Here is a 27,325-nt window from a genome sequence, read left to right on the forward strand (position 1 = left end):
TTGTAATTGATCCATTCCTGCCCTTGTTTGCAATTATGGAGAGCATGACTCAATCTTGCTCTACTTTTGCTATAAAATATTTCTGGCAGATTCTTAACATGATATGCAATTTTGCCAAGCTTATTGTAGTTGACCCATACATGCTATGCAATTGTTCTTGCCATGGATAGGTTCATAAACATGCCATCTTTCTGTAGGTATGCTTGGTTTGTCATGCATTTCTCTGTAGTGAGTGCATCAAGCTCACAAAGAGGCCTACATATTATTATTCCTGCCATGCTCTGTTTTCTGCTAAGTCTGAAACCTGATAACGAAACTTGCTATGTTTACATGCTTTCCATCATATCTTCTGATCCTTTTTGGCTTATGGTCATTAAGGGACTTTTGTCATGTGCATTTAGTATAACAATGCCATGCCTTGTTGTCCTATGTTAACTTCCTATAGCATGTTGATTTCGTGCTGTGAACATTGCTACCTGATGCTGTTTTCTGCCATGTCCAGTTTTTCACCAAGTCTGTGAACCTGTTATCTTTTGCACTTTTGCCATGCTTGTTTGAGCTTGATATGTTGTGAACTAGTCATAGCTCACTGTTCATCTTTTGTCAAGAATCTCCTGTAGATTACTGCCATGTGCTTTTTTGCTATGTTGGAGTGCTGTAGCTTTGTTACTTGTTGCATTTTAAGTGCTATCTTGCTGTTAATCACATATTCGTGTCATTCTTGTTTCGCTTGCCATTTGCAAACCATGCATCCGTTTCCGGTGATCTTTATATCGATTTCGACCGAAATCATCTCATCTTTCCAGTGGTATGCTTGGTTTTCCAAGTTACTGCCATTTTCATTATTTTCCTTCCGGAGCACGCATATGCATCGCATATCATATCTTGCATACCATACATGTTTTGCATCATGTTGCTTGTGCATTTCTCGTGGTTGATTGTGGTTCCGTTTGTTTGTGTTCTTGTCTTGGTTAGAGCCGGGAGATGAGTTCGTGAATGAGGAACCTGTTGAGTACGCTTACGAGGATCAAGCTTTCGACAACTCTGAGAACCTTGCAGGCAAGATGACCACCCCTCGAAATCACTTCTATCTTTGCTTTGCTAGTTGTTCGCTCTATTTCCATGCTCCGCTACCTATCACTTGCTATATCATGTCTCCCATTTTGCCATGTCAGCCCCTAACCATCCTTTCCTAGCAAACCGTTGTTTGGCTAAGTTACCGCTTTTGCTCAGCCCCTCTTATAGCGTTGCTAGTTGCAGGTGAAGTTGAAGTTTGTTCCATGTCGGAACATGGATATGTTGGGATATCACAATATCTCTTATTTAATTAATGCATCTATATATTTTGTAAAGGGTGGAAGGCTCGGCCTTATGCCTGGTGTTTTGTTCCACTCTTGCCGCCCTAGTTACTGTTATACCGGCATTATGTTCCTTGAGTTTGCGTTCCTTACGCGGTCGGGTGATTTATGGTACCCCCTTGACAGTTCGCCTTGAATAAAACTCCTCCAGCATGGCCCAACTTTGGTTTTACCATTTGCCGCCTAAGCCTTTTCCCCCGGGTTTTCGCGAGCCCGAGGGTCATCTTATTTTAACCCCCGGGCCAGTGTTCCTCTGAGTGCTGGTCCAAACTAGAGCACCTTGCGGGACCGTCCCTTGGCAACTTGGGTTATGTTGGTACCTGTACGCTTTGCTTATCCGGTGTGCCCTGAGAACGAGATATGTACAGCTCCTATCGGGATTTGTCGGCACATTCCGGCGGCTTTGCTGGTCTTGTTTTACCATTGTCGAAATGTCTTGTAAACCGAGATTCCGAGACTGATCGGGTCTTTCCGGGAGAAGGTTTATCCTTCGTTGACCGTGAGAGCTTATGATGGGCTAAGTTGGGACACCCCTGCAGGGTATTATCTTTCGAAAGCCGTGCCCGCGGTTATGAGGCAGATGGGAATTTGTTAATGTACGGTTGTAGAGAACTTGTCACTTGACCCAATTAAAATACATCAACTGCGTGTGTAGCCGTGATGGTCTCTTCTCGGCGGAGTCCGGGAAGTGAACACGGTCTGAGTTATGTATGACGTAAGTAGGTGTTCAGGATCACTTCTTGGTCATTGCTAGTTGACGACCGTTCCGTTGCTTCTCTTCTCGCTCTCTTTTGCGCAAGTTAGCCACCATATATGCTTATTGCCGCTGCAACTCCACCTCATTACACCATTCTTTCCCATAAGCTTAAATAGTCTTGATCTCGCGGGTGTGAGATTGCTGAGTCCTCGTGACTCACAGATTCTACCAAAACAGTTGCAGGTGCCGACGATGCCAGTGCAGATGATGGCGTCAATCTCAAGTGGGAGTTCGACGAGGAACGTGGTCGTTACTATGTGTCTTTTCCTGATGATCAGTAGTGGAGCCCAGTTGGGACGATCGGGGATCTAGCATTTGGGGTTATCTTATTTTTCATCTGGATTTTGACTGTAGTCGGTCTATATGTTTGTATTTCGGATGATGTATGATTTATATTCATGTATTGTGTGAAGTGGCGATTGTAAGCCAACTCTTTATCCCATTCTTGTTCTTTACATGGGATTGTGTGAAGATGACCCTTCTTGCGACAAAACCACTATGCGGTTATGCCTCTAAGTCGTGCCTCGACACGTGGGAGATATAGCCGCATCGTGGGCGTTACAGTCGGCCAATAAAAACCTGTACGGAAGGCCTTGCTAACAAGGGCCCGAGCCGCGGTGTGGTGACCGCCGAGACCGGCATGAATTTCAGCCAAGAGCTGCCGCCCCTCTTCCTCGGAGATACATCTTTGAAGTACTCCGGTAGCGCTTTTCTTGTAGAGTTCTCCGTCGTGAACCTTGTAGGCCTTCGAACGCCGGACAATGCGGCGAGCCTCATTCTGATCCTCAGGGAGTTCTCGCCTATTAAGGTAGGCCAAGAAGGGTTCGGTCCATGGGGCAATGACTGCCATGATGAGATGGGCCGACGGTGTTATTTCGGTGGCTGAGCCCCCGATGATATCGGTGTGTTCGGAATCTGGGGTTGTATTCGGATCCGGACTGGTGTTGCCGCTCTCCCCTTGCCACACCACAGACGGCTTAAAAAGCCTTTCCAGAAAGATGTTAGGTGGGACGGGGTCGCGCTTGGGGCCGATGCAAGCAAGGAAGTCCGCTGCTTGATTACTTCCTCTAGCCACATGATGAAACTCGGGCCCCTCGAACCGAGCCGACATTTTCAGGAGCGTTACGATAAGCCGCCATCTTCGGATCTTTGGCATCGAAGTCTCCACTTATTTGAGATATTGCGAGGTTTGAGTCCCCGCGCACTTCTAGGCGTTGTATGCCCATGGAGATGGCCATCCGAAGTCCATGTAATAAGGCCTCATATTCGGCTGCATTGTTGGAGTCTGTGTATAATATCTGGAGTACGTACTGAACTATGTCTCCAGTGGGGGACGTTAAGACTACGCCCGCCCCTAACCCCGCCAACATTTTGGAGCCATCGAAGTACATAACCCAGTTGGAAAATGTGTCGTGCTCTTTAGGGAGTTCGGCCTCTATCCATTCGGCAATGAAGTCAGCCAGTACTTGGGATTTAATGGCTCGGCGCGGTTTGTATGTTATGTCGAATGGAAGGAGCTCAATGGCCCACTTAGCAATCCGGCCCATGGCATCGCGGTTGTTTATTATGTCGTTGAGTGGTACCTCGGAAGCCACCGTAATCGAGCACTCTTGAAAGTAGTGTCGCAGCTTCCGGGATGCCATGAAGATCACTTATGCTATTTTTTGGTAATGAGGGTATCGGGATTTGCACGGTGTGAGGACAGTGGATACGTAGTATACCGGTTTCTGGAGCGGGAATTTGTGTCCATCCTGCTCTCGCTCGACGACGAGCACGGCGCTCACCACTTGGTGTGTTGACGAAATGTATAATAACATGGGTTCGCCGATGTTTGGCGCGGCCAGGATTGGGTTGCTTGCTAAAAGGGCCTTTATTTCCTCCAGTCCGGCCGTTGCTACATCCGTCCACTCGAAGTGGTCGGTGCGTCGGAGAAGGCGGTAGAGTGGTAATGCTTTTTCTCCCAATCTGGAGATAAAGTGGCTTAAAGCTGCCATGCATCCCGCGAGTTTTTGGACCTGTTTAAGGTCTATTGGCATAGCCAATTGTGACAAAGCTCGGATTTTGGCTGGATTTGCCTCAATTCCTCTATTGGAGACAATGAAGCCCGGCAGTTTTCCAGCGGGGACGCCGAAAACGCATTTTTCAGGATTGAGCTTTATGTCGTATGTACGAAGGTTCTCAAATGTGAGACGTAAATTGTCTATCAGTGACTCGACGTGCCTGGTTTTGATAACGACGTCATCCACATATGCTTCAACTGTCTTGCCGATCTGTTTCTCCAGGCATGTTTGAATCATGCGTTGGTAGGTGGCGCCAGCGTTTTTGACCCGAAAGGCATAGTGTTGAAGCAGAAAGGCCCATATGGGGTAATGAATGCCGTTGCGGCTTGGTCGGACTCCTTCATCTTGATTTGATGATATCCGGAGTATGCATCGAGGAAACACAGTGAGTCGTGTCCTGCGGTCGCATCAATAATCTGATCGATGCGAGGGACGGGGAGGGATCCTTAGGGCAGGCCTTGTTGAGGTCTTTGAAATCGACGCATAGGCGCCAGGATTTATCCTTCTTTGGTACCATCACCAGGTTTGCTAGCCAGTCCGGGTGTTTTATTTCTCTGATGAATCCGGCCTCGAGTAACTTGGCTAGCTCCTCCCCCATGGCTTGTCGTTTGGGTTCGGAAAAATGCCGCAGTGTTTGCTTGACCGGTTTATGTCCCTTTAATATATTGAGGCTTTGTTCGGCCAATCTGCGTGGGATTCCTGGCATATCAGAAGGGTGCCAGGCGAATATGTCCCAGTTCTCACGCAGGAACTCTCGTAGTGCAGCGTCGACCGTTGGGTCGAGTTGTGCTCTGATGGATGCTGTTTTAAAGGAGGTGGATTTGGGTCATTTGTCCAGGATTACGTCATCCCTATCCACAGTAGAGCGCCGCGCGGTTAGCTCTTCAGCCGCGAGTATTTCAGACAATGCCTCGAGGGAAGGGATGCGGTTTTATTTTCGGCGCGGAGTGCTATGTCCGGATCACTGGCAAGAGTGATGATACCGTTTGGCCCGGGCATCTTGAGCTTCATGTACCCGTAATGAGGTATAGCTTGGAAGCGTGTAAATGCGTCTTGCCCCAGTAAGGCGTGATATCCGCTGTTGAAAGGAGCCACTTGGAAGGTTATCTCTTCGGACCGATAATTCTCCAGTGTGCCGAATACCACGTCTAGCGTGATTTTTCCCGCGCATCACGCCTCCCGAGTAGGAATGATTCCCCGGAAGGTCGTGCTACTTTGCTCGATGCGGCTCCTGTCAATTTCCATTTTGTTGAGCGTATCCTCGTAGATGAGGTTTAAACCGCTGCCGCCGTCCATGAGCACTTTGGTGAGCCGGAATCCGTCCACAATTGGATTAAGGACCAAGGCGGCTGGTGCCCGTACTGTCCGGATTTTTGGTTCATCACTGGCGTTGAAAGTTATGGCCGTGTCGTTCCAAGGGTTTATTGCTGCGACTTGGCAGACTTTGGCGAGGTTGCGGAAAGCCCTTTTGCGTCGATTGTTTGAAGCGAAAGTCTCGATGACTGTTAATACGATGGGGTCGTCATCTTCCGGGGGGTGTTGCACTGGTGTATTTTTGGTGAGGATATCCTCGCCGCTTTTGGCCACTTGTCGGAGTATCCAATATGCTCTAAGGCTGTGGGTTGGTATGGTGTCCGGCGTTGCATGTATTTTGCATGGCATATCGAGCCATCCTTCCAGAACGGTTCCGTGCCCCGTGGTGTGCTTAAATTTCTTTACTATTGGATCTGGTGCGCCGCGAGGGTGCACCCTTTTTGTCTGGAGAAAGGGTTGAGTGGAAACCGGTGGTTCCCAGAGAGCTGCCTAAGTTTTCCAGGCGCTTTCCATTGTGCAGTACTTTTGTACGATGGTTGCCAAGTCAGCGAAGTGTGATACGCGACGGCGATTGATGGCGTTGAGGACTCCTTCGTCCGTGCAATTATTGCAGAATGCTAAGATCGCGTATTTGTTGCGGCAATCTTTAATCTTGTCTTTGCCCAAGAGGAATCTGGCCCAAAAGTGATGGACTGTTTCCTGAGACTGCTGCCGTATGTTCGTGAGATCGCGTCTATCTAGGTGGGTGGGTGGCTTTAAATCCGAACCCTCACCCAATTTGGAATCCGGAGTTTGAAGAATTCCCGAACTTAATAGCTCGGGCTCCGGGATATTGACCGATTTTTCACGCCCGTCGTCCGATTCTAGGTTCGGAGGGCGGGCATCATCTTTCCAAAGACAGGTGTCCGGCTCTTCGAACTCAGAAATCCGAACACAGTTCATCCTTAATATGGAGGAAGAGTTGTCGTCTTGCTCCTCAACTATCGCTATCTGGTGGGTGATCGGCGGAGATTTAATTTCTCTCTGGTCGGGTTTAAGCCCAATCCGATCGTAGTCCGTGGAGATCCCCCAGGGCGGCGATGCGATCTAGGAGCTCTTTTAAAGACGATAACTCAGCCGGATCCATCTACTTAGAGTATTCGGAGCTAACACGGAGGTGGTTTTCGATGACCCGAGAAGTCATCATTGGCTTAATGGCCGTAGGGGCGGTCATGGTGAAGCCGCCCAGCCGGAGGGTTTGGCCTGAGGTCAGGGCACCTCCGGCGGTGATACTGTCCTTGATAACAAGGCGATCCATCAATCCTGTCTTCGACGTCACAGCGGAACTCTCAATGAAAGCACCAATGTCGGTGTCAAAACCGGCGGATCTCGGGTAGGGGGTCCCGAACTATGCGTCTAAGGTCGATGGTAACAGGAGACAGGGGACACGATGTTTACCCAGGTTCGGGCCCTCTCTATGGAGGTAATACCCTACTTCCTGCTTGATTGATCTTGATGAATATGAGTATTACAAGAGTTGATCTACCTCGAGATCGTAGTGGCTAAAACCATAGAAGTCTAGCATGTACAACTATGAGTATATTTTCCTCGTCTCTACGGACTAAGCCCTCCGGTTTATATAGACATCGGAGGGGACTAGGGTTGTACAAAGTCGGTTACAGAGAAAGGAATCTTCATATCAGGACACCAAGCTTGCCTTCCACACCAAGGAGAGTCCCATCCGGACACAGGTGAGAGTCTTCGGTCTTGTATCTTCACAGCCCATCAGTCCGGCCCATGTCCAACATGCCGGATGCCCGAGGACCCCTTAATCCAGGACTCCCTTAGCCACTGCCACCAAGGAGGAACGACGACCACCGTCAGGACGAGGGGGCTGGGGGCTTCCAGGAACTGCGTGCTATCGCCTGCATCTTGGGCGGAGCTCAGGCCTCGGCATCTTAGTGTATCTTCAAGCAGTTTGCCCGCGAGGTGAACGCAGCCCTTCCTAGGCTTGAGGCCACGCGCCCGCTTAGGTGGTCCAAGCGCGCCATCACTTTCAGCTCGGCGGACCAGCTCAAGTGCGCGGCCACTGCTGGCGCCCTCCCGATACTCTGCTCACCTGTCATCAGCGACGTACAAGTCACCAAGACCCTCATCGACGGGGGCGCAGGGCTTAACGTCCTGTCCGTCGAGACATTCGACAGCCTCCAAGTGCCATACGATCAGCTTCAGCCCACCAAGCCCTTCTCAGGAGTGACTGACGGCTCCACCACCCCGATGGGGCAGTTCCGCCTCCCTGTCACGTTCGGATAGCGTGACAACTACCGCACCAAGCTCATCGACTTTGACGTTGCTCACATCCGTCTGCCGTACAATGCCATCCTCGGGTATCCGGCCCTAGCCAAGTTCATGGCAGTAAATTATATTGCCAATTCCATTTTAATTATATTCTTTTTTCTTAATGTTAATAAAAAAAGAACCACCACGGCTACAATGTCCTCAAGATGCCAGGAAGCGGCGGGATCATCACAGTCCCCTGCGAAGAAAGAGATGCGGTGTGCTCCCTCGAGCGCGCCTTCCAAGCCGCGGCAATCGAAGACCCAGACAACAAGGGCGCGTACCCTCCTGAGGCCACCCCCAATAAGAAGAAGCAACTACTCCGTACAGGGCCTCAGGGGGGCGGTGCCTCTAACGGTGCCACATCAGGACCGGCACCCGCACCTGGGACGCCTCCCTCCCTCGCATAGGAAGGCGTGCCCGGCGCCCTCCTCGGGCAGGGCTCGGGGGCTCTCTTCTCGAGGGCCTCAGACCTAGACAACATCATGAGGGAGGCGCTCGGGCACCACATGGAGGCGTGCTTTGCAGCACGTCTTCCTCAGGGGGACCCCAGGCAAGGAGCGCCCGGCACTCAGGAGTTCATCGCCAAGACCACTTAGAAGCTGCAGGATGCGAGAGCCATGCGCGGCGACCGCCGCCCACCTGGCGCAACTCCCCATCCTGGCGAGGATGGCGGGCTACGCGTCTGCATCGACATCCCAGGGCTCAACAGGGCCGCATATCAGGAGCGCTTCTGGCCTTCACGCGTGGGACATTGCGAGGGCCCACCTCACAGCTATGTTCGCATGCCATTCGGCTTGCCGAGCATGGCGGCCGCCTTCCAGTGCAATCTGCGGAGCATCCTGGTGACCCAGGAGGCCAGGAATCACGCGGTCCTGGCGGAGATGGAGACAGTCCTCAAGGAACCTCCTGGACCCCCAGAGCCTCCCGAGGCTCAGTGCCACGGTGGCTCATGAGGAGCAACCCCTTCGCCACGCATCTTCAGCTACCTCAACATCCCTTCGGCAACAAAACCAGGTGACATTTTCCAAGTTTATTTAGCAGGGAGCACCCCCCCCCCCCCCCCGGGCTGCATCATTCCCAGGCCGCGTGGGTCTGTCCCTGCGGCCTGTATCCTTTTTACGTCTTTAGCTTACTCTGCTGGGTGCGCCCCTCGGGCTGCATCATCCCCAGGCCGCTCGGGGCCGACCCAGTGGCATGTATCGTTCTTGGATTTATCTAAGCCAGTTTGTCCCTTGCATAAGCCATCTATGGTTATTACCTGCTTGATTATCACCCACCACGGGAGTCGCGCGCCGATCGTCTTTCTTCAGGATCCCTCGCATGAGGAGGCTAGGCACGGCGCCTATGCTCGGGTTCGTCCCTGCAACGCTGACAAATCTGAGCGGTCGAGCTCTGACTCGCGGCACGCCCCGCGCACGTCACCTCACCAGGCCCTCAGTGCCTTCATCTTCTTGCGGAGCGACCAGTGGCAGACTGGCAATCGTAGTGGCAATTTGTGTCCCTCCTCGCGCTAACCTGCAGGAACCTCCTGAGGACAAGAGCAGGCGGTACCACGGGCTCCCTCTTCTCCCATGCAATTCGCTTGCGCGTTAAAAGGGGGGCTCCTGAGCATCGCGACTCAGGAGCTCTTACTGGCTCTCCAGCCCTCACCCCCTGGCCTTGACCACGGCATCGCTACCTGGCATACCAGCGGCGGCTGAGCTGACTCGAGGGCCGGGACCTGAGGATGTAGAGCACATAGAAGAGCGTGGAGAAGAGGGGGAGGCTCGCATGGGCCTAACCTAGCTACACTATGGCCGTCGACGCACGAGTCTGACGCAGCACAAGGAACCGACTCTGGACTGCCAAGATAAGTTTCGCGCCCGGGTCGACCAAGCGCTATGGCATAGGATTTTCACTTGTTGCAGCCTTGTTACGGCAACGTCGCCTTCCTTTCCTACCTCTCGGTGGCTGCTTGCGCGCTAAAGGGGACCTCTTGAGCATCGCGCCTCAGGAGCTCTTACTGGACCTTGGGCCGCTCACCTCCTGGCCTTGACCACGGCATCGCGACCTGGCATACCAGCGACGGCTGCAGCCTGCCTGGGGACCGGGACCTATCGGCGTAGAGCACCAAGTTGCCGCGGGGTTGGGAAGGGGAGACCGAGCCGAAACAGGGCATGTGTTCACAAATTTTCATAATAAGGATAATATCAACAAAAGACATTACAGACCCTTTACACGCCCCCACGGGGTCCATCTCGATTCCTCGCAGGGAAAAAAAGAAGGGATTTTCTAGGAGCCCTATCTACATGCGCCAGCGCGCCCGATGCCATCATCAACAGTGGGCCACGGGAGGCCGGCGCCAACCCCATCCAGATCAGCGGCAGCGGCGGCCGGACGCTGCGGCCTTGCTCCGGGTGCGGCGAGAGCTCGGGGGCACGTATCTGTCGTCGCTCGTCTCCGGGGTCTCGTAGGGCTCAGGAGAGTCGCTGGACTCCCAAGTGCTGCCGCTACTGCTGGAGGAGCTGCTGGCGAAGCCAGCAGCAGCCTCGGTATTAGCCGCTGCGCCGTCCCGACTACCCCCTCCGGGGCAGCACTCCAGGCGGCGGCCTTCCTTGTCGAAGACTTTGAAGAGCATCGTGGAGGCGCTGTCGTACCCAAAATGGATGGCGAGGGCGCCTTCCGCACGGTCATGAAGATCTTGCCTGGGGAGACGGCTTCAACCTCCGCTCCAGTCGTCGGGGCGTCGCAGTCGGCGTGCTGCAGCCAAAGCTCAAGGGGGCCCCTCGGCGGCATCACGGCTGAGAAGAACTGCGGAAAGCGAATCCAAGTGCGCGGAGGCATCGCCGCCCACATCACGAATTCGCGCGAGGAGTCCGCGGCGTGGGCTCCTAGGGCGACGGCGTGCGTCACCACGGCGTCGCGACCATGGCCACGGTGTGGGCGGCGCTGCTCGCCGCCTCTCCCTCCGGAGCCCTCGGCTTGGGCGTGCAGAGCCAGCGGATACCCGGGAGGAGGCCGCTCGCACCAAGGCCTCGACACCTCCGGCCTCACGACTACGTCGCGGCGGTGGGCCAGCCTCTTCTTCGACGGAAGTGGCCCGGGCTCGTCGCGGGGGGTTTTTCCCTTCTCTGCAGCCGAGAATCTCCGTATTGGCGCCATGAGTGTCGCTACTAGCGATGAAGCAACGGAGAAGAAGCGAGCGGAGCGGGAAGAGATGAGCGACGGGGGCTCCGCCCCCTCCTCATTTATAGTGGGAGAAGGCCAACCGGCGATCCCCACGACCACAGGTAATGATGATTTTTCTCTGCATGCAGCAGGGAGTCGTCAAGTCGGGCAGTTGTCGAGGCAGCGTGGGGAAGCGGAGACGCCCACGTCCAATCAATCGCCACGCGTCAAACGAGGCCGCAAGCTGTTGGGGCCCGTGGCGCTCCGCACTTGCTCTTTGGCTACGCCTCGAAGCCAAGTCCGAGCGCGCCTAGGGCCCGGGGGCTACTGTCGGCATCCTGGGAACGGGGGTCCCCAGACTTGCCTGCCTGCGGCCCACGGCGTGGCTCCATCAGCGGCCCTGTACAGCCCATCTTCACCAGCAAACACTCAAGACCCTCGCGAGGGGCCAAGCCTCGCGAGGCGGAAGACGCAAGACCTCCTCGGGGGCGGCCTCACCAGGCTGGCTCGCGAGGGGCGGAGAGATCAAGGCGAGGGGCACCCCGCGAGGTTCCTATGACACAAGCCATGACGACCGGGGCCAGGCGGGCGCGAGCACGCACAGTGTCCACATTTCCTCTTTGGTGCTAAAGAGGCAAGCGCATGAGAGGAGTCCCTAGGCGTCAGGCAAAGGTTTCCATATCAGTGCAATGAGACCAAGACCAGCAGGAGGACAGGATGGAGGTCACCGTGGAGCCCAAGACGGCGTAACCACCAGAGCCTTTGGCAGGCGAAGACCACCTTTAGTCAGGATAACTTGTACTAGTTGTCTCCCTTCAAATTTGGCTGGTGTGGCATCCCTTCCTGCCAGCATTTGGGAAGAGGACCAGGGCCTCTATAAATAGGGCTAGCCACCACAGTGGGAGAAGGGGGGATCCGAGGCCATTCAGATCATCCTCATCCACACAAACTCACCAAGCACAAGAGCACCTCTCCTTAGGAGGCTGTTCTTCCCTTGTAACTATTCGTCCTCAGCCCGAGAGGCAATCCAGATAAAATAGTGATTGACAGAATTCTCTAGTCACCATCACCAAAGTTAGTAGAACTTCGTGATGAACTATAGTATGCAAGGGATGACAAAAGTAATTCCCGAGCTCTTCGTGATGCTGAAATCGACGAAGGTAGAAATCAAGAAAAAACATCAAGTGTTGATGGTTGACGTGACCACTAGTTTCAAGAAAAGGGCAAAGGGAAGAAGGGGAACTTCAAAAAGAACGGCAAGCAAGTTGCTACTAAGTGAAGAAGCCCAAAGTCTGTACCTAAGCCTGAGACTAAGTGATTCTATTGCAAAGGGACTGGTCACTGGAAGCGGAACTGCCCCAACTATTTGGTGGATAAGAAGGATGGCAAAGTGAACAAAGGTATATTGGATATACATGTTATTGATGTGTACTTTACTAGTGTTTATAGCAACCCCTCGGTATTTGATACTGGTTCAGTTGCTAAAGTAGTAACTCGAAACGGGAGTTGTAGAATAAACAGAGACTAGTAAAAGGAGAGGTGACGATGTGTGTTGGAAGTAGTTCCAAGATTGATATGATCATCATCGCACACTCCCTGTACTTTCGTTATTAGTGTTGAAACTAAATAAGTGTTATTTGGTGTTTGCGTTGAGCATGAATATGATTTGATCATGTTTATTGCAATACGGTTATTCATTTAAGTTAGAGAACAATTGTTGTTCTGTTTACATGAATAAAAACCTTCTATGGTCATACACACCAACGAAAATGGTTTGTTGGATCTCGATCGTAGTGATACACATAATCATAATATTGAAGCCAAAAGATGCAAAGTTAATAATGATAGTGCAAATTATTTGTGGCACTGCCGTTTAGGTCATATTGGTGTAAAGCGCATGAAGAAACTCCATACTGATGGGATTTTGGAATCACTTGATTATGAATCACTTGATACTTGCGAACCGTGCCTCATGGGCAAGATGACTAAAACGTCGTTCTCCGGAACTATGGAGAGAGCAACAGATTTGTTGGAAATCATACATACAGATGTATGTGGTCCGATGAATATTGAGGCTCGTAGCAGGTATCATTATTTTCTGACCTTCACAGATGATTTGAGCAGATATGGGTATATCTACTTAATGAAACAAAAGTCTGAAACATTTGAAAAGTTCATATAATTTCAGAGTGAAGCGAAAATCATCGTAACAAGAAAATAAAGTTTCTATGATTTGATCATGGAGAAGAGTATTTTAGTTACGAGTTTGGCCTTCAGTTAAAACAATGTGAAATAGTTTCACTACTCACGCCACCTGGAACACCACGGTGTAATGGTGTGTCCGAACGTCGTAATCGTACTTTATTAGATATGGTGCGATATATGATGTATCTTACTGATCTACCACTATCGTTTTGGGGTTATGCATTAGAGACAGCTGCATTCACGTTAAATAGGGCACCCTCAAAATCCGTTGAGACGACGCCTTATGAACTGAGGTTTAGCAAGAAACCAAAGTTGTCGCTTCTTAAAATTTTGGGGTTGCGATGCTTATGTGAAAAAGTTTCATCCTGATAAGCTCAAACCCAAATCGGAGAAATGTGTCTTCATAGGATACCCAAAGGAGACAGTTGGGTACACCTTCTATCACAGATCCGAAGGCAAGACATTCGTTGCTTAGTGTGGATCCTTTCTGGAGAAGGAGTTTCTCTCGAAAGAAGTGAGTGGGAGGAAAGTAGAACTTGATGAGGTAACTGTACCTGCTCCCTTATTGGAAAGTAGTTCATCACAGAAATCTGTTCCTGTGACTCCTACACCAATTAGTGAGGAAGTTAATGATGATGATCGTGTAACTTCAGATCAAGTTACTACCAAACCTCGTAGGTAAACCAGAGTAAGATCCACACCAGAGTGGTACGGTAATCCTGTTCTGGAGGTTATGTTACTAGACCATGACGAACCTACGAACTATGAGGAAGCGATGATGAGCCCAGATTCCGGGAAATGGCTTGAGGCCATGAAATCTGAGATGAGATCCATGTATGAAGAACAAAGTATGGACTTTGGTTGACTTGCCCGATGATCGGCGAGCCATTGAGATTAAATGGATCTTCAAGAGGAAGACAGACGCTGATAGTAGTGTTACTATCTACAAAGCTAGAATTGTCGCTAAAGGTTTTCGACAAGTTCAAGGTGTTGACTACGATGAGAGAGTTTCTCACTCGTATCTATGCTTAAAGTCTGTCTGAATCATGTTAGCAATTGCCGCATTTTATGAAATCTGGCAAATGGATAACCAAAACTACATTCCTTAATGGATTTATTAAAGAAGAGTTGTATATGATGCAACCAGGAGGTTTTGTCAATCCTAAAAGTGCTAACAAAATATGCAAGCTCCAGCGATCCATCTATGGAGTGGTGCAAGCATCTCGGAGTTGGAATATACGCTTTGATAAGTTGATCAAAGGATATAGTTTTATACAGACTTACGGTGAAGCCTGTATTTACAAGAAAGTGGGGAGCACTACAGCATTTCTGATAAGTATATGTGAATGACATATTGTTGATCGGAAATAATGTAGAATTATTCTGCAAAGCATAAATGAGTGTTTGAAAGGAGTTTTTCAAAGATAGACCTCGGTGAAGCTGCTTACATATTGAGCATCAAGATCTATAGAGATAGATGAAGACGCTTGATAAGTTTTTTCAATGAGTACATACCTTAACAAGATTTTGAAGTAGTTCAAAATAGAACAATCAAAGAAAAGGTTCTTGCCTGTGTTACATGGTGTGAAATTGAGTAAGACTCAAAGCCCGACCACGGAAGAAGATAGAAAAAGAATGAAAGTCATTCCCTATGCCTCGGCCATAGGTTCTATAAAGCATGCCATGCTGTGTACCCTACACAGATTTTGGCAAGGGAGTACAATAGTGATCTAGGAGTAGATCACTGGACAGCGGTCAAAATTATCCTTAGTGGAATAAGGATATGTTTCTCGATTATGGAAGTGACAAAAGGTTCGTCGTAAAGGGTTACGTCGATGCAAGTTTTGACACTAAATCTAGATGACTCTAAGTCTAGGTCTAGATACATATTGAAAGTGGGAGCAATTAGCTAGAGTAGCTCCGTGCAAAGCATTGTAGACATAGAAATTTGCAAAATACTTACGGATCTGAATGTGACAGACCCGTTGACTAAAATTATCTCACAATCAAAACATGATCACACCTTAGTACTCTTTGGGTGTTAATCACATAGCGATGTGAACTAGATTATTGACTCTAGTAAACCCTTTGAGTGTTGGTCACATGACAATGTGAACTTTGGGTGTTAATCACATGGTGATGTGAATTATTGATGTTAAATCACATGGCAATGTGAACTAGATTATTGACTCTAGTGCAAGTGGGAGACTGAAGGAAATATGCCCTAGAGGCAATAATAAAGTATTATTTATTTCCTTATATCATGATAAATATTTATTATTCATGCTAGAATTGTATTAACCGGAAACATAATACATGTGTGAATACATAGACAAAAAGTGTGTCACTAGTATGCCTCTACTTGACTAGCTCGTTAATCAAAGATGGTTATGTTTCCTAGCCATAGACATGAGTTGTCATTTGATTAACGGGATCACCTCATTAGGAGAATGACGTGATTGACTTGACCCATTCCGTTAGCTTAGCACCTGATCGTTTAGTATGTTGCTATTGCTTTCTTCATGACTTATACATGTTCCTATGACTATGAGATTATGCAACTCCCGTTTACCGGAGGAACACTTTGTGTGCTACCAAACGTCACAACGTAAATGGGTGATTATAAAGGTGCTCTACAGGTGTCTCCAAAGGTACTTGTTGGGTTGGCGTATTTCGAGATTAGGATTTGTCACTCCGATTGTCGGAGAGGTATCTCTGGGCCCACTCGGTAATGCACATCACTATAAGCCTTGCAAGCATTGTGACTAATGAGTTAGTTGCGGGATGATGTGTTACGGAACGAGTAAAGAGACTCGCCGGTAACGAGATTGAACTAGGTATCGAGATACCGACGATCAAATCTCGGGCAAGTAACATACCGGTGACAAAGGGAACAACGTATGTTGTTATGCGGTCTGACCGATAAAGATCTTCGTAGAATATGTGGGAGCCAATATGGGCATCCAGGTCCCGCTATTGGTTATTGACCGGAGATGTGTCTCGGTCATGTCTACGTAGTTCTCGAACCCGTAGGGTCCGCACGCGTAACGTTACGATGACAGTTTTATTGAGTTTTGATGTACCGAAGGAGTTCGGAGTCCCGGATGAGATCGGGGATATGATGAGGAATCTCGAAATGGTCGAGACGTAAAAATCGATATATTGGACGACTATATTCGGACTTCGGAAAGGTTCTGAGTGATTCGGGTATTTTTCGGAGTACCGGAGAGTTACGGGAATACGTATTGGGCCTTATTGGGCCATACGGGAAAGAAGGAAAAGGGCCTCAAGGGTGGCCGCACCCCTCCCCTTGGTCTGGTCCGAATTGGACTAGGGAAGGGGGGCGCCCCTTCCTTGTCTTTTTCCCTTCCTCTTTTCCTATTCCATATGGGAGGTGGAATCCTACTAGGACTAGGGAGTCCTAGTAGGACTCCACACATGGTGCGCCCCCTCCTAGGGCCGGCCTCCTCCTCCCTTGCTCCTTTATATACGGGGGCAGGGGGCACCTAAGAACACACTTGATATACGATATTTTAGCCGTGTGCGGTGCCCCCCTCCACCAGATTACACCTCGATAATACCGTCGCGGAGCTTAGGCGAAGCCCTGCATCGGTGGAACATCATCATCGTCACCACGCCGTCGTGCTGACGAAACTCTCCCTCAACACTCGGCTGGATCGGAGTTCGAGGGAAGTCATCGAGCTGAACGTGTGTAGAACTTCGGAGGTGCCGTGCGTTCGGTACTTGATCGGTCGGATCATGAAGACGTACGACTACATCAACCGCGTTATTATAACGCTTCCGCTGTCGGTCTACGAGGGTACGTGGACAACACTCTCCCCTCTCGTTGCTATGCATCACCATGATCTTGCGTGTGCGTATGAATTTTTTTGAAATTACTACGTTCCCCAATAGTTCTTCCCTTGTAACTATTCTTCCTTAGCCCGAGAGGCAATCCACCACACCACACTAGAGTAGGGTATTACACCACATCGGTGGCCCGAACCAGTATAAATCTTGTGTCCCTCTGTTCTGCGAGTTCGACGCGCTGAGCCTTGAGATCGCGGTGAGGGAGAGTGCTAGGGGGAGAATAGATCTTCGTGCGCACCCCAGTGTTTGAACCTCAAGGGTTTTACCGGAACCCGAAATCCGACAGCATTGAAGGGCCTGCTGAAGAATGTGAGCGGCCCGTCGCCCTGATGGAGGACGGCGCCAAACCACACTCCCAAGGCGTCGCATGATGTCTACTACACAACCTTCTTCTTGTAGACGTTGTTGGGCCTCCAAGTGCAGAGGTTTGTAGGACAAGTAGCCAATTTCCCTCAAGTGGATGACCTAAGGTTTATCAATTCGTGGGAGGCGTAGGATGAAGATGGTCTCTCTCAAACAACCGTGCAACCAAATAACAAAGAGTCTCTTGTGTCCCCAACACACCCAATACAATGGTAAATTGTATAGGTGCACTAGTTCGGCGAAGAGATGGTGATACAAGTGCAATATGGATGGTAGATATAGGTTTTTGTAATCTGAAAATATAAAAACAGCAAGGTAACTAATGATAAAAGTGAGCGAAAACGGTATTGCAATGCTAGGAAACAAGGCCTAGGGTTCATACTTTCACTAGTGCAAGTTCTCTCAACAATAATAACATAATTGGATCATATAACTATCCCTCAACGTGCAACAAAGAGTCACTCCAAAGTCACTAATAGCGGAGAACAAACGAAGAGATTATTGTAGGTATGAAACCACCTCAAAGTTATTCTTCTGATCGATCTATTCAAGAGTCCGTAGTAAAATAACACGAAGCTATTCTTTCCGTCCGATCTATCCTAGAGTTCATACTAGAATAACACCTTAAGACACAAATCAACTAAAACCCTAATGTCGCCTAGATACTCCAATGTCACCTCAAGTATCCGTGGGTATGATTATACGATATGCATCACACAATCTCAGATTCATCTATTCAACCAACACAAAGAACTTCAAGGAGTGCCCCAAAGTTTCTACCGGAGAGTTAAGACGAAAACGTGTGCCAACCCCTATGCATAAGTTCACAAGGTCACTGAACTCGCAAGTTGATCACCAAAACATACATCAAGTAGATCACGTGAATATCCCATTGTCACCACAGACAAGCACATGCAAGGCATACATCAAGTGTTCTCAAATCCTTAAAGACTCAATCCAATAAGATAACTTCAAAGGGAAAACTCAATCCATTACAAGAAGGTAGAGGGGGGAGAAACATCATAAGATCCAGCTATAATAGCAAAGCTCGCGATACATCAAGATCGTGCCAAATCAAGAACATGAGAGAGAGAGATCAAACACATAGCTACTGGTACATACCCTCAGCTCCGAGGGTGAACTACTCCCTCCTCGTCATGGAGAGCGCCGGGATGATAAAGATGACCACCGCTGAGGGATCCCCCCTTCGGTAGGGTGCCGGAACAGGGTCCCGATTGGTTTTTGGTGGCTACAGAGGCTTGCGGCGGCGGAACTCCCGATCTAGGTTATGTTCTGGAAGTTTGGGTATATATAAGAGGTGTTGGCGTCGGGGACAAGTCAGGGGGGTCTCCGAGGCGGCCACGAGGTAGGGGGCGCGTCCTCCAACCTCATGGGTGCCTGGGGACTCTTCTGGCCCATCTCTGATGCTCCGTGGCCTTCTTCTGGTCCAAAAATAATCTCCGTGAAGTTTCAGGTCAATTGGACTCCGTTTGGTTTTCCTTTTCTGCGATACTCAAAAACAAGGAAAAAATAGAAACTGGCACTGGGCTCTAGGTTAATAGGTTAGTCCCAAAAATCATATAAAATAGCATATAAAACATCCTAGATGGATAATATAATAGCGTGGAACAATAAAAAATTATAGATACGTTGGAGACGTATCAAGCATCCCCAAGCTTAATTCCTGCTCGTCCTCGAGTAGGTAAATGATAAAAACAGAATTTTTGATGTGGAATGCTCCCTGACATAATTTTCAATGTAATTCTCTTTATTGTGGCATGAATGTTCAGATCCAAAAGATTCAGGATAAAAGTTTAATATTGACATAAAAATAGTAATACTTCAAGCATGCTAACCAAGCAATTATGTCTTATCAAAATAACATAGCCAAAGAAAGCTTATCTCTACAAAATCATATAGTTTGGCCATGCTTCATTTTCGTCACACAAAATGCTCCCATCATGCATAACCCCGGTGATAAGCCGAGCAATTGGTTCATGCTTTTTAATGCGCTTCAGCCTTCTCAACCCTTACGCAATACATGAGCGCAAGCCATGGAGATAACACTATAGGTGGAATAGCATATGATGATGGGGGTTATGTGAGAAGACAAAAAAAGGAGAAAGTCTCACATTGACGCGGCTAATCAACGGGCTATGGAGATGCCCATCAATTAATGTCAATGCGAGGAGTAGGGATTGCCATGCAACGGATGCACTGGAGCTATAAATATAAGAAAGCTCATCAAAAGAAACTAAGTGGGTGTGCATCCAACTTGCTTGCTCACGAAGACCTAGGGCATTTTGAGGAAGCCCATCATTGGAATATACAAGCCAAGTTCTATAATGAAAAATTCCCACTAGTATATGAAAGTGACAAAATAAGAAACTTTCTATCATGAAGATCATGGTACTATTTTCAAGCACAGGTGTGGAAAAAGGATAGTAACATTGTCCCTTCTCTCTTTTTCTCTCTTTTTTTGTTTGGGCTTCTTTGGCCTCTTTTTATTTCGGCTTCTTTGGCCTCTTTTTTTCATAGTCTCCAACATTCTTTCCTCACATGGGACAATGCTCTAATAATGATGATCATCACACTTTTATTTACTCATAACTCAATGTTACAACTCGATACTAGAAAAAAAATATGACTCTATGTGAATGCCTCCGGCGGTGTACCGGGATATGCGATGAATAAAGAGCGACATGTATGAAAGAATTATGAAAGTGGCTTTGCAACTACATGATCATGCGAAGCAATATGACAATGATGGAGCGTGTCATAATAAACGGAACGGTGGAAAGTTGCATGGCAATATATCTCAGAATGGCTATGGAAATGCCATAATAGGTAGGTATTGTGGCTGTTTTGAGGAAGATATAAGGAGGCTTATGTGTGATAGAGCATATCGTATCACGGGGTTTGGATGTACCGGCGAAGTTTGCACCAACTCTCAAGGCGAGAAAGGGCAATGCACGGTACCATAGAGGCTAGCAAATTGCGGAGAGAGTGCGTATAATCCATGGACTCACATTAGTCATAAAGAACTCATATACTTATTGCAAAAGTTTATTAGCCCTCAAAGCAAAGTACTACTACGCATGCCCCTAGAGGGATAGATTGGTAGGAAAAGACCATCGCTCGTCCCCGACCGCCACTCATAAGGAAAGCACTCAAAGAACGCCCCATGCTTCAAATTTGTCACACAACGTTCACCATACGTGCATGCTACAGGACTTGCCAACTTTAACACAAGTATTTATCAATTTCACAATTACCCAACTAGCATGACTCTAACATTACCACCTTTATATCTCAAAACATCTATCAAGTATCATAGTATTCAATGCACTCTATATGAAAGTTTTTATCATACCCATCTTGAATGTCTATCATATTAGGACAAATTTTATAGCCAAAGCAAATTACCATGCTGTTCTAAAAGATTCTCAAAATAATATAAGTGAAGCATGAGAGATCAACAATTTCTTCAAAATAAAACTACCGCCATGCTCTAAGAAGATATAAGTGAAGCACTAGAGCAAACGACAAACTACTCCGAAAGATATAAGTGAAGATCAATGAGTAGTTGAGTAATTATGAAACTATGTGAAGACTCTCTAACATTTAAGAATTTCAGATCTTGCGATATTATTCAAACAGAAAGAAAAACAAAATAAAACAAAATGACGCTCCAAGCAAAACACATATCATGTGGTGAATAAAAATATAGCTCCAAGTAAAGTTACCGATGAACGAAGATGAAAGAGGGGATGCCATCCGGGGCATCCCCAAGCTTAGGCTCTTGGTTGTCCTTGAATATTACCTTGGGGTGCCTTGGGCATCCCCAAGCTTAGGCTCTTTCCACTCCTTATTCCATAGTCCATCGAATCTTTACACAAAACTTGAAAACTTCACAACACAAAACATAATAGAAAACTCGTAAGCTCCGTTAGTATAAGAAAATAAATCACCACTTTTGGTACTGTTTTAAACTCATTATAAATTCATATTGGTGTAATATATACTGTATTCCAACTTCTCTATGGTTCATACCCTCCGATACTACTCATAGATTCATCAAAATAAGCAAACAACACAATAAAAAACAGAATCTGTCAAAAACAGAACAGTCTGTAGTAATCTGTATAATTCGAATACTTCTGTAACTCCAAAAATTCTGAAATAAATTTGTGGACGTGAGGAATTTGTCTATTAATATTCTACAAAAATAATCAACCTAAAAGCACTCTCCAGTAAAAAATGGCAGCTAATCTCGTGAGCGCAAAAGTTTCTGCTTTTTACAGCAAGATCACAAAGACTTCACCCAAGTCTTCCCAAAGGTTCTACTTGGCACAAACACTAATTAAAACATAAAACCACATCTAAACAGAGCCTAGATGAATTAGTTATTACTAAACAGGAGAAAAAAGCAAAGAACAAAAATAAAATTGGGTTGCCTCCCAACAAGCGCTAACATTTAACGCCCCTAGCTAGGCATGATAATTTCAATGATGCTCACATAAAAGATAAGAATTGAAAAATAAAGAGAGCATCATGAAGAATATGACTAGCACATTTAAGTCTAATCCACTTCCTATGCATAGGGATTTTGTGAGCAAACAACTTATGGGAACAATAATCAACTAGCATAGGAAGGAAAAACAAGCATAACTTCAAAACTTTAAGCACATGGAGAGGAAACTTGATATAATTGCAATTCCTACAAGCATATGTTCCTCCCTCATAATAATTTTCAGTAGCATCATGAATGAATTCAACAATATAACCATCACATAAAGAATTATTCTCATGATGCACAAGCATATAAATTTTAATACTCTCCACATAAGCAAAATTCTTCTCATTCGGAATAGTGGGAGCAAACTCAAAAAAATAACTATCATGTGAGGCATAATCCAATTGAAAATTAAAATCAAGATGACAAGTTTCATGGTTATCATTAATATTTATAGCATACATGTCATCACATTAATCATCATAGATAGAAACTTTGTTCTCATAATCAATTGGAACCTCTTCTGAAATAGCGGAATTATCACTAAATAAAGTCATGACCTCTCCAAATCCACTTTCATAATTATCACAATAAGATTCAATGATTCAACATCCTCCAAAATAGTGGGATCATTACTTCCTAAAGTTGACACTCTTCCAAACCCACTTTCATCAATATAATCATCATAAATAGGAGGCATGCTATCATCATAATAAATTTGCTCATCAAAACTTGGGGGACAAAACATATCATCTTCATCAAACATAGCATCCCCAAGCTTGTGGCTTTGCATATCATTAGCATCATGGGTATTCAAAGAATTCATACTAACAACATTGCAATCATGCTCATCATTCACATATTTTATGCCAGGCATTCTATGTAATTCTTCTTCTAGTACTTGAGCACAACTTTCCTTTCCATCATCTTCACGAAAGACATTAAAAAGATGAAGCATATTAGGCAACCTTAATTCCATTTTTTTAGTTTTCTTTTATAAACTAAACTAGTGATAAAACAAGAAACAAAAAGATTCGATTGCAAGATCTAAAGATATACCTTCAAGCACTAACCTCCCCGGCAACGGCGCCAGAAATTGCTTGATGTCTACTACACAACCTTCTTCTTGTGGACGTTGTTGGGCCTCCAAGTGCAGAGGTTTGTAGGACAGTAGCAAATTTCCCTCAAGTGGATGACCTAAGGTTTATCAATCCGTGGGAGGCGTAGGATGAAGATGGTCTCTCTCAAACAACCGTGCAACCAAATAAACAAGAGTCTCTTGTGTCCCCAACACACCCAATACAATGGTAAATTGTATAGGTGCACTAGTTCGGCGAAGAGATGGTGATACAAGTGCAATATGGATGGTAGATATAGGTTTTTGTAATCTGAAAATATAAAAACAGCAAGATAACTAATGATAAAAGTGAGCGAAAACGGTATTGCAATGCTAGGAAACAAGGCCTAGGGTTCATACTTTCACTAGTGCAAGTTCTCTCAACAATAATAACATAATTGGATCATATAACTATCCCTCAACATGCAACAAAGAGTCACTCCAAAGTCACTAATAGCGGAGAACAAACGAAGAGATTATTGTAGGGTACGAAACCACCTCAAAGTTATTCTTTCTGATCGATCTATTCAAGAGTCCATAGTAAAATAACACGAAGCTATTCTTTCCGTTCGATCTATCCTAGAGTTCGTACTAGAATAACACCTTAAGACACAAATCAACCAAAACCCTAATGTTACCTAGATACTCCAATGCCACCTCAAGTATCCGTGGGTATGATTATACGATATGCATCACACAATCTCAGATTCATCTATTCAACCAACAGAAAGAACTTCAAAGAGTGCCCCAAAGTTTCTACCGGAGAGTCAAGACGAAAACGTGTGCCAACCCCTATGCATAAGTTCACAAGGTCGCTGAACCCGCAAGTTGATCACCAAAACATACATCAAGTAGATCACGAGAATATCCCATTGTCACCACAGATAAGCACATGCAAGACATACATCAAGTGTTCTCAAATCCTTAAGGATTCAATCCGATAAGATAACTTCAAAGGGAAAACTCAATCCATTACAAGAAGGTAGAGGGGGAGAAACATGATAAGATCCAACTATAATAGCAAAGCTCGCGATACATCAAGATCATGCCAAATCAAGAACACGAGAGAGAGAGAGATCAAACACATAGCTACTGGTACATACCCTCAGCCCTGAGGGTGAACTACTCCCTCCTCGTCATGGAGGGCGCCGGGATGATGAAGATGACCACCGATGAGGGATCCCCCCTCCGGCAGGGTGCCAGAACAGGGTCTCGATTGGTTTTTGGTGGCTACAGAGGATTGCGGCGGCGGAACTCCTGATCTAGGTTATGTTCTGGAAGTTTGGGTATATATAAGAGGTGTTGGCGTCGGGAACAAGTCAGGGGGTCTCCGAGGCGACCATGAGGTAGAGGGCGTGCCCAGGGGGTAGGGCGCGCCCCCCCACCCTCGTGGGTGCCTCGGGACTCTTCTGGCCCATCTCCGATACTTCGTGGCCTTCTTCTGGTCCAAGAATAACCTCCGTAAAGTTTCGGGTCAATTGGACTCCGTTTGGTTTTCCTTTTATGCGATACTCAAAAACAAGGAAAAAACATAAACTGGCACTGGGCTCTAGGTTAATAGGTTAGTCCCAAAAATCATATAAAATAGCATATAAATGCATATAAAACATCCTAGATGGATAATATAATAGCATGGAACAATAAAAAATTATAGATACGTTGGAGACGTATCATCGCACTCCACCATGAACAGCTTGTCGAAGTCAGGCATCTAGAGGACCGGCCCCATAGTGAGAGCCTGCTTGAGGGTCTTGAACGTCTCGGTCGCCTCAGTATCCCAAGAGAAGGCGTGAGCGGCGCCGCAATGAGGCCAAACTCCCGGGTGAACTTCCGGTAGTATCCCGCGAGGCCCAGGAAGCCGCACAGGGCCCGTGGTGAGTGCGGTGTTGCCGAGCCGCGACAGCCGTGACCTTGTCGGCATCCATAGCGACACCCTCCGCCGAGATGACGTGGCCGAGATAGGCGACGGATGTCATGCCGAACGAGCACTTCGAGTGCTTGAGGTGCAGATGGTGCCCTCGAAGCTCGTTGAATACGATGGCCGCGTGTTGCAGGTCCTCCGCCCATGATGAGCTATAATAAGAATGTCATCAAGGAAAATGAGCACAAACCAGCACAGGTAGGGGTGGAGGACGTCGTTCATCAAGGCCTGAAATGTCGCCGAGGCATTGGAGAGGCCAAAGGGAATCACCGAGAACTCGAAGTGGCCGTGATGAGTGCGAAAGGCTGTCTTCGCGACATCGTCCGGGTACATCCGCACCTGGTGATATCCCGAACGGAGGTCGAGCTTGGTGAAGAAGCATGCCCCGTGTAGCTCGTCTAGGAGTTGAGCCACGACGAGGATAGGAAATTTGTCCTCGGACGTCTTGGCGTTGAGAGCACGGTAGTTGATGCAGAAACGCCACGAACCATCGGCCTTGTGCACGAGGAGCACCGACGCGGAGAACGGTGATGTCGAGATACGGATGATGCCCTGAGCGAGCATGATCGCACACTGGCGTTCCAGCTCGTCCTTTTGCAGCTGGGGGTAGTGGTACAGACACACGGCGACGGGAGCTGTGTCCGACAGCAGGTGGATGCGGTGGTCGTAGGGCCGGACTGGCGGGAGGCCCTCTGGCTCGTCGAAGGGGTCACTGTGCTGCTGCAACAGACTGGCCAATAGATGATGCTCGGTACCAACGGCGGCCGCCATCAGCTAGGGCTGGGGAGCCGCCGGTGAGGCACCACCTACACCCTCCCACCGGACGCGGCGACCCAGGCACCAGAAAATCATCGTCATGGCATCGAAGTCCCATAGGATAGGACCCAGAGTCCGTAAGAAATCGACACCGAGGATGAAGTCGAAGCAGCCCAAGTCGATGCCGATGCAGGTGACGGTGAAGTGCTCATCGCCGATGATGATGGGGACATGCCGACCAATACCCTGGCAGTGGAGATAGTCACCGTTGACCACGGTAACTCGTAGTTGCTCCCCGCCGGTCGATTGCAGCGCCAGGCAGTGCATAGTGGCTGATACGTCCATTTTGCATCATGTTTTCCTACTATTATTTATGATGTTTTTATTCATAATAATGCTTTTTGGAGTAATGCAAGGTACACACAAAGAGGGAGAATTCCGGCAGCTGGAAATCTGGACCTGGAAAAGCTACGTCAGGCTACCTATTATGCACAACTCCAAACAAGCTGAAACTTTACGGAGAATTTTTATGGAATATATGAGGAATATTGGAGCTAATAAGTACCAGAGGGGGCCAGCCAGGTGGGCACAACCCACCCGGGCGCGCCCTGGTGGGTTGTGCTCCTCTCGGCCCACCTCCGGTGCCCATCTTCCGGTATATAGGTCATTTTGACCTAGAAAAATAAGGATAGGACTTTCGGGATGGAGCGTCGCCGTCTCGAGGCGGGACTTGGGCAGGAGCACTTTTGCCCTCCGGCGGAGCGATTCCGCCGGGGGAACTTCCCTCCCGGAGGGGGAAATCGTCGTCATCATCATCACCAACAACTCTCCCATCTTGGGGAGGGAAATCTCCATCAACATCTTCAATAGCACCATCTCATCTCAAACCCTAGTTCATCTCTTGTGTTCAATCTTTGTACCAGAACTATAGATTGGTGCTTGTGGGTGACTAGTAGTGTTGATTAGATCTCGTAGTTGATTACTATATGGTTTATTTGGTGGAAGATTATACGTTCAGATCCATTATGCTATTTAATACCCCTCTGATCTTGAGCATGATTATCATTTGTGAGTAGTTACTTTTGTTCTTGAGGTCACGGGAGAAATCATGTTGCAAGTAATCATGTGAACTTGATATGTGTTCGATATTTTGAGAGTATGTATGTTGTGATTCCCTTAGTGGTGTCATGTGAACGTCGACTACATGACACTTCACCATATTTGGGCCTAAGAATGCATTGTGGAGTAGTTATTAGATGATGGATTGCGAGATTGACAGAAGCTTAAACCCTAGTTTATGCGCTATTCCGTAAGGGACCGAATGGATCCAAAAGTTTAATGCTATGGTTAGAATTTATTCTTAATACTTTTCTCGTAGTTGCGGATGCTTGCGAGGGGGTTAATCATAAGTAGGAGGTTTCTTAAAGTAAGAACAGCACCTAAGCACCGGTCCACCCACATATCAAATTATCAAAGTAGCAAACACGAATCGAACCAACATGCTGAAAGTGACCAGATGAAATTCCCGTGTACCCTCAAGAACGCTTTGCTTACTATAAGAGGCCGTTTTGGCCTGTCCTTTGCCTCAAAAGGATTGGGCTATCTTGCTGCACTTTTTTTAC

This window comes from Aegilops tauschii, chromosome 7, assembly GCF_002575655.3.
Source record: "Aegilops tauschii subsp. strangulata cultivar AL8/78 chromosome 7, Aet v6.0, whole genome shotgun sequence".
Taxonomy (NCBI): Eukaryota; Viridiplantae; Streptophyta; class Magnoliopsida; order Poales; family Poaceae; genus Aegilops; species Aegilops tauschii.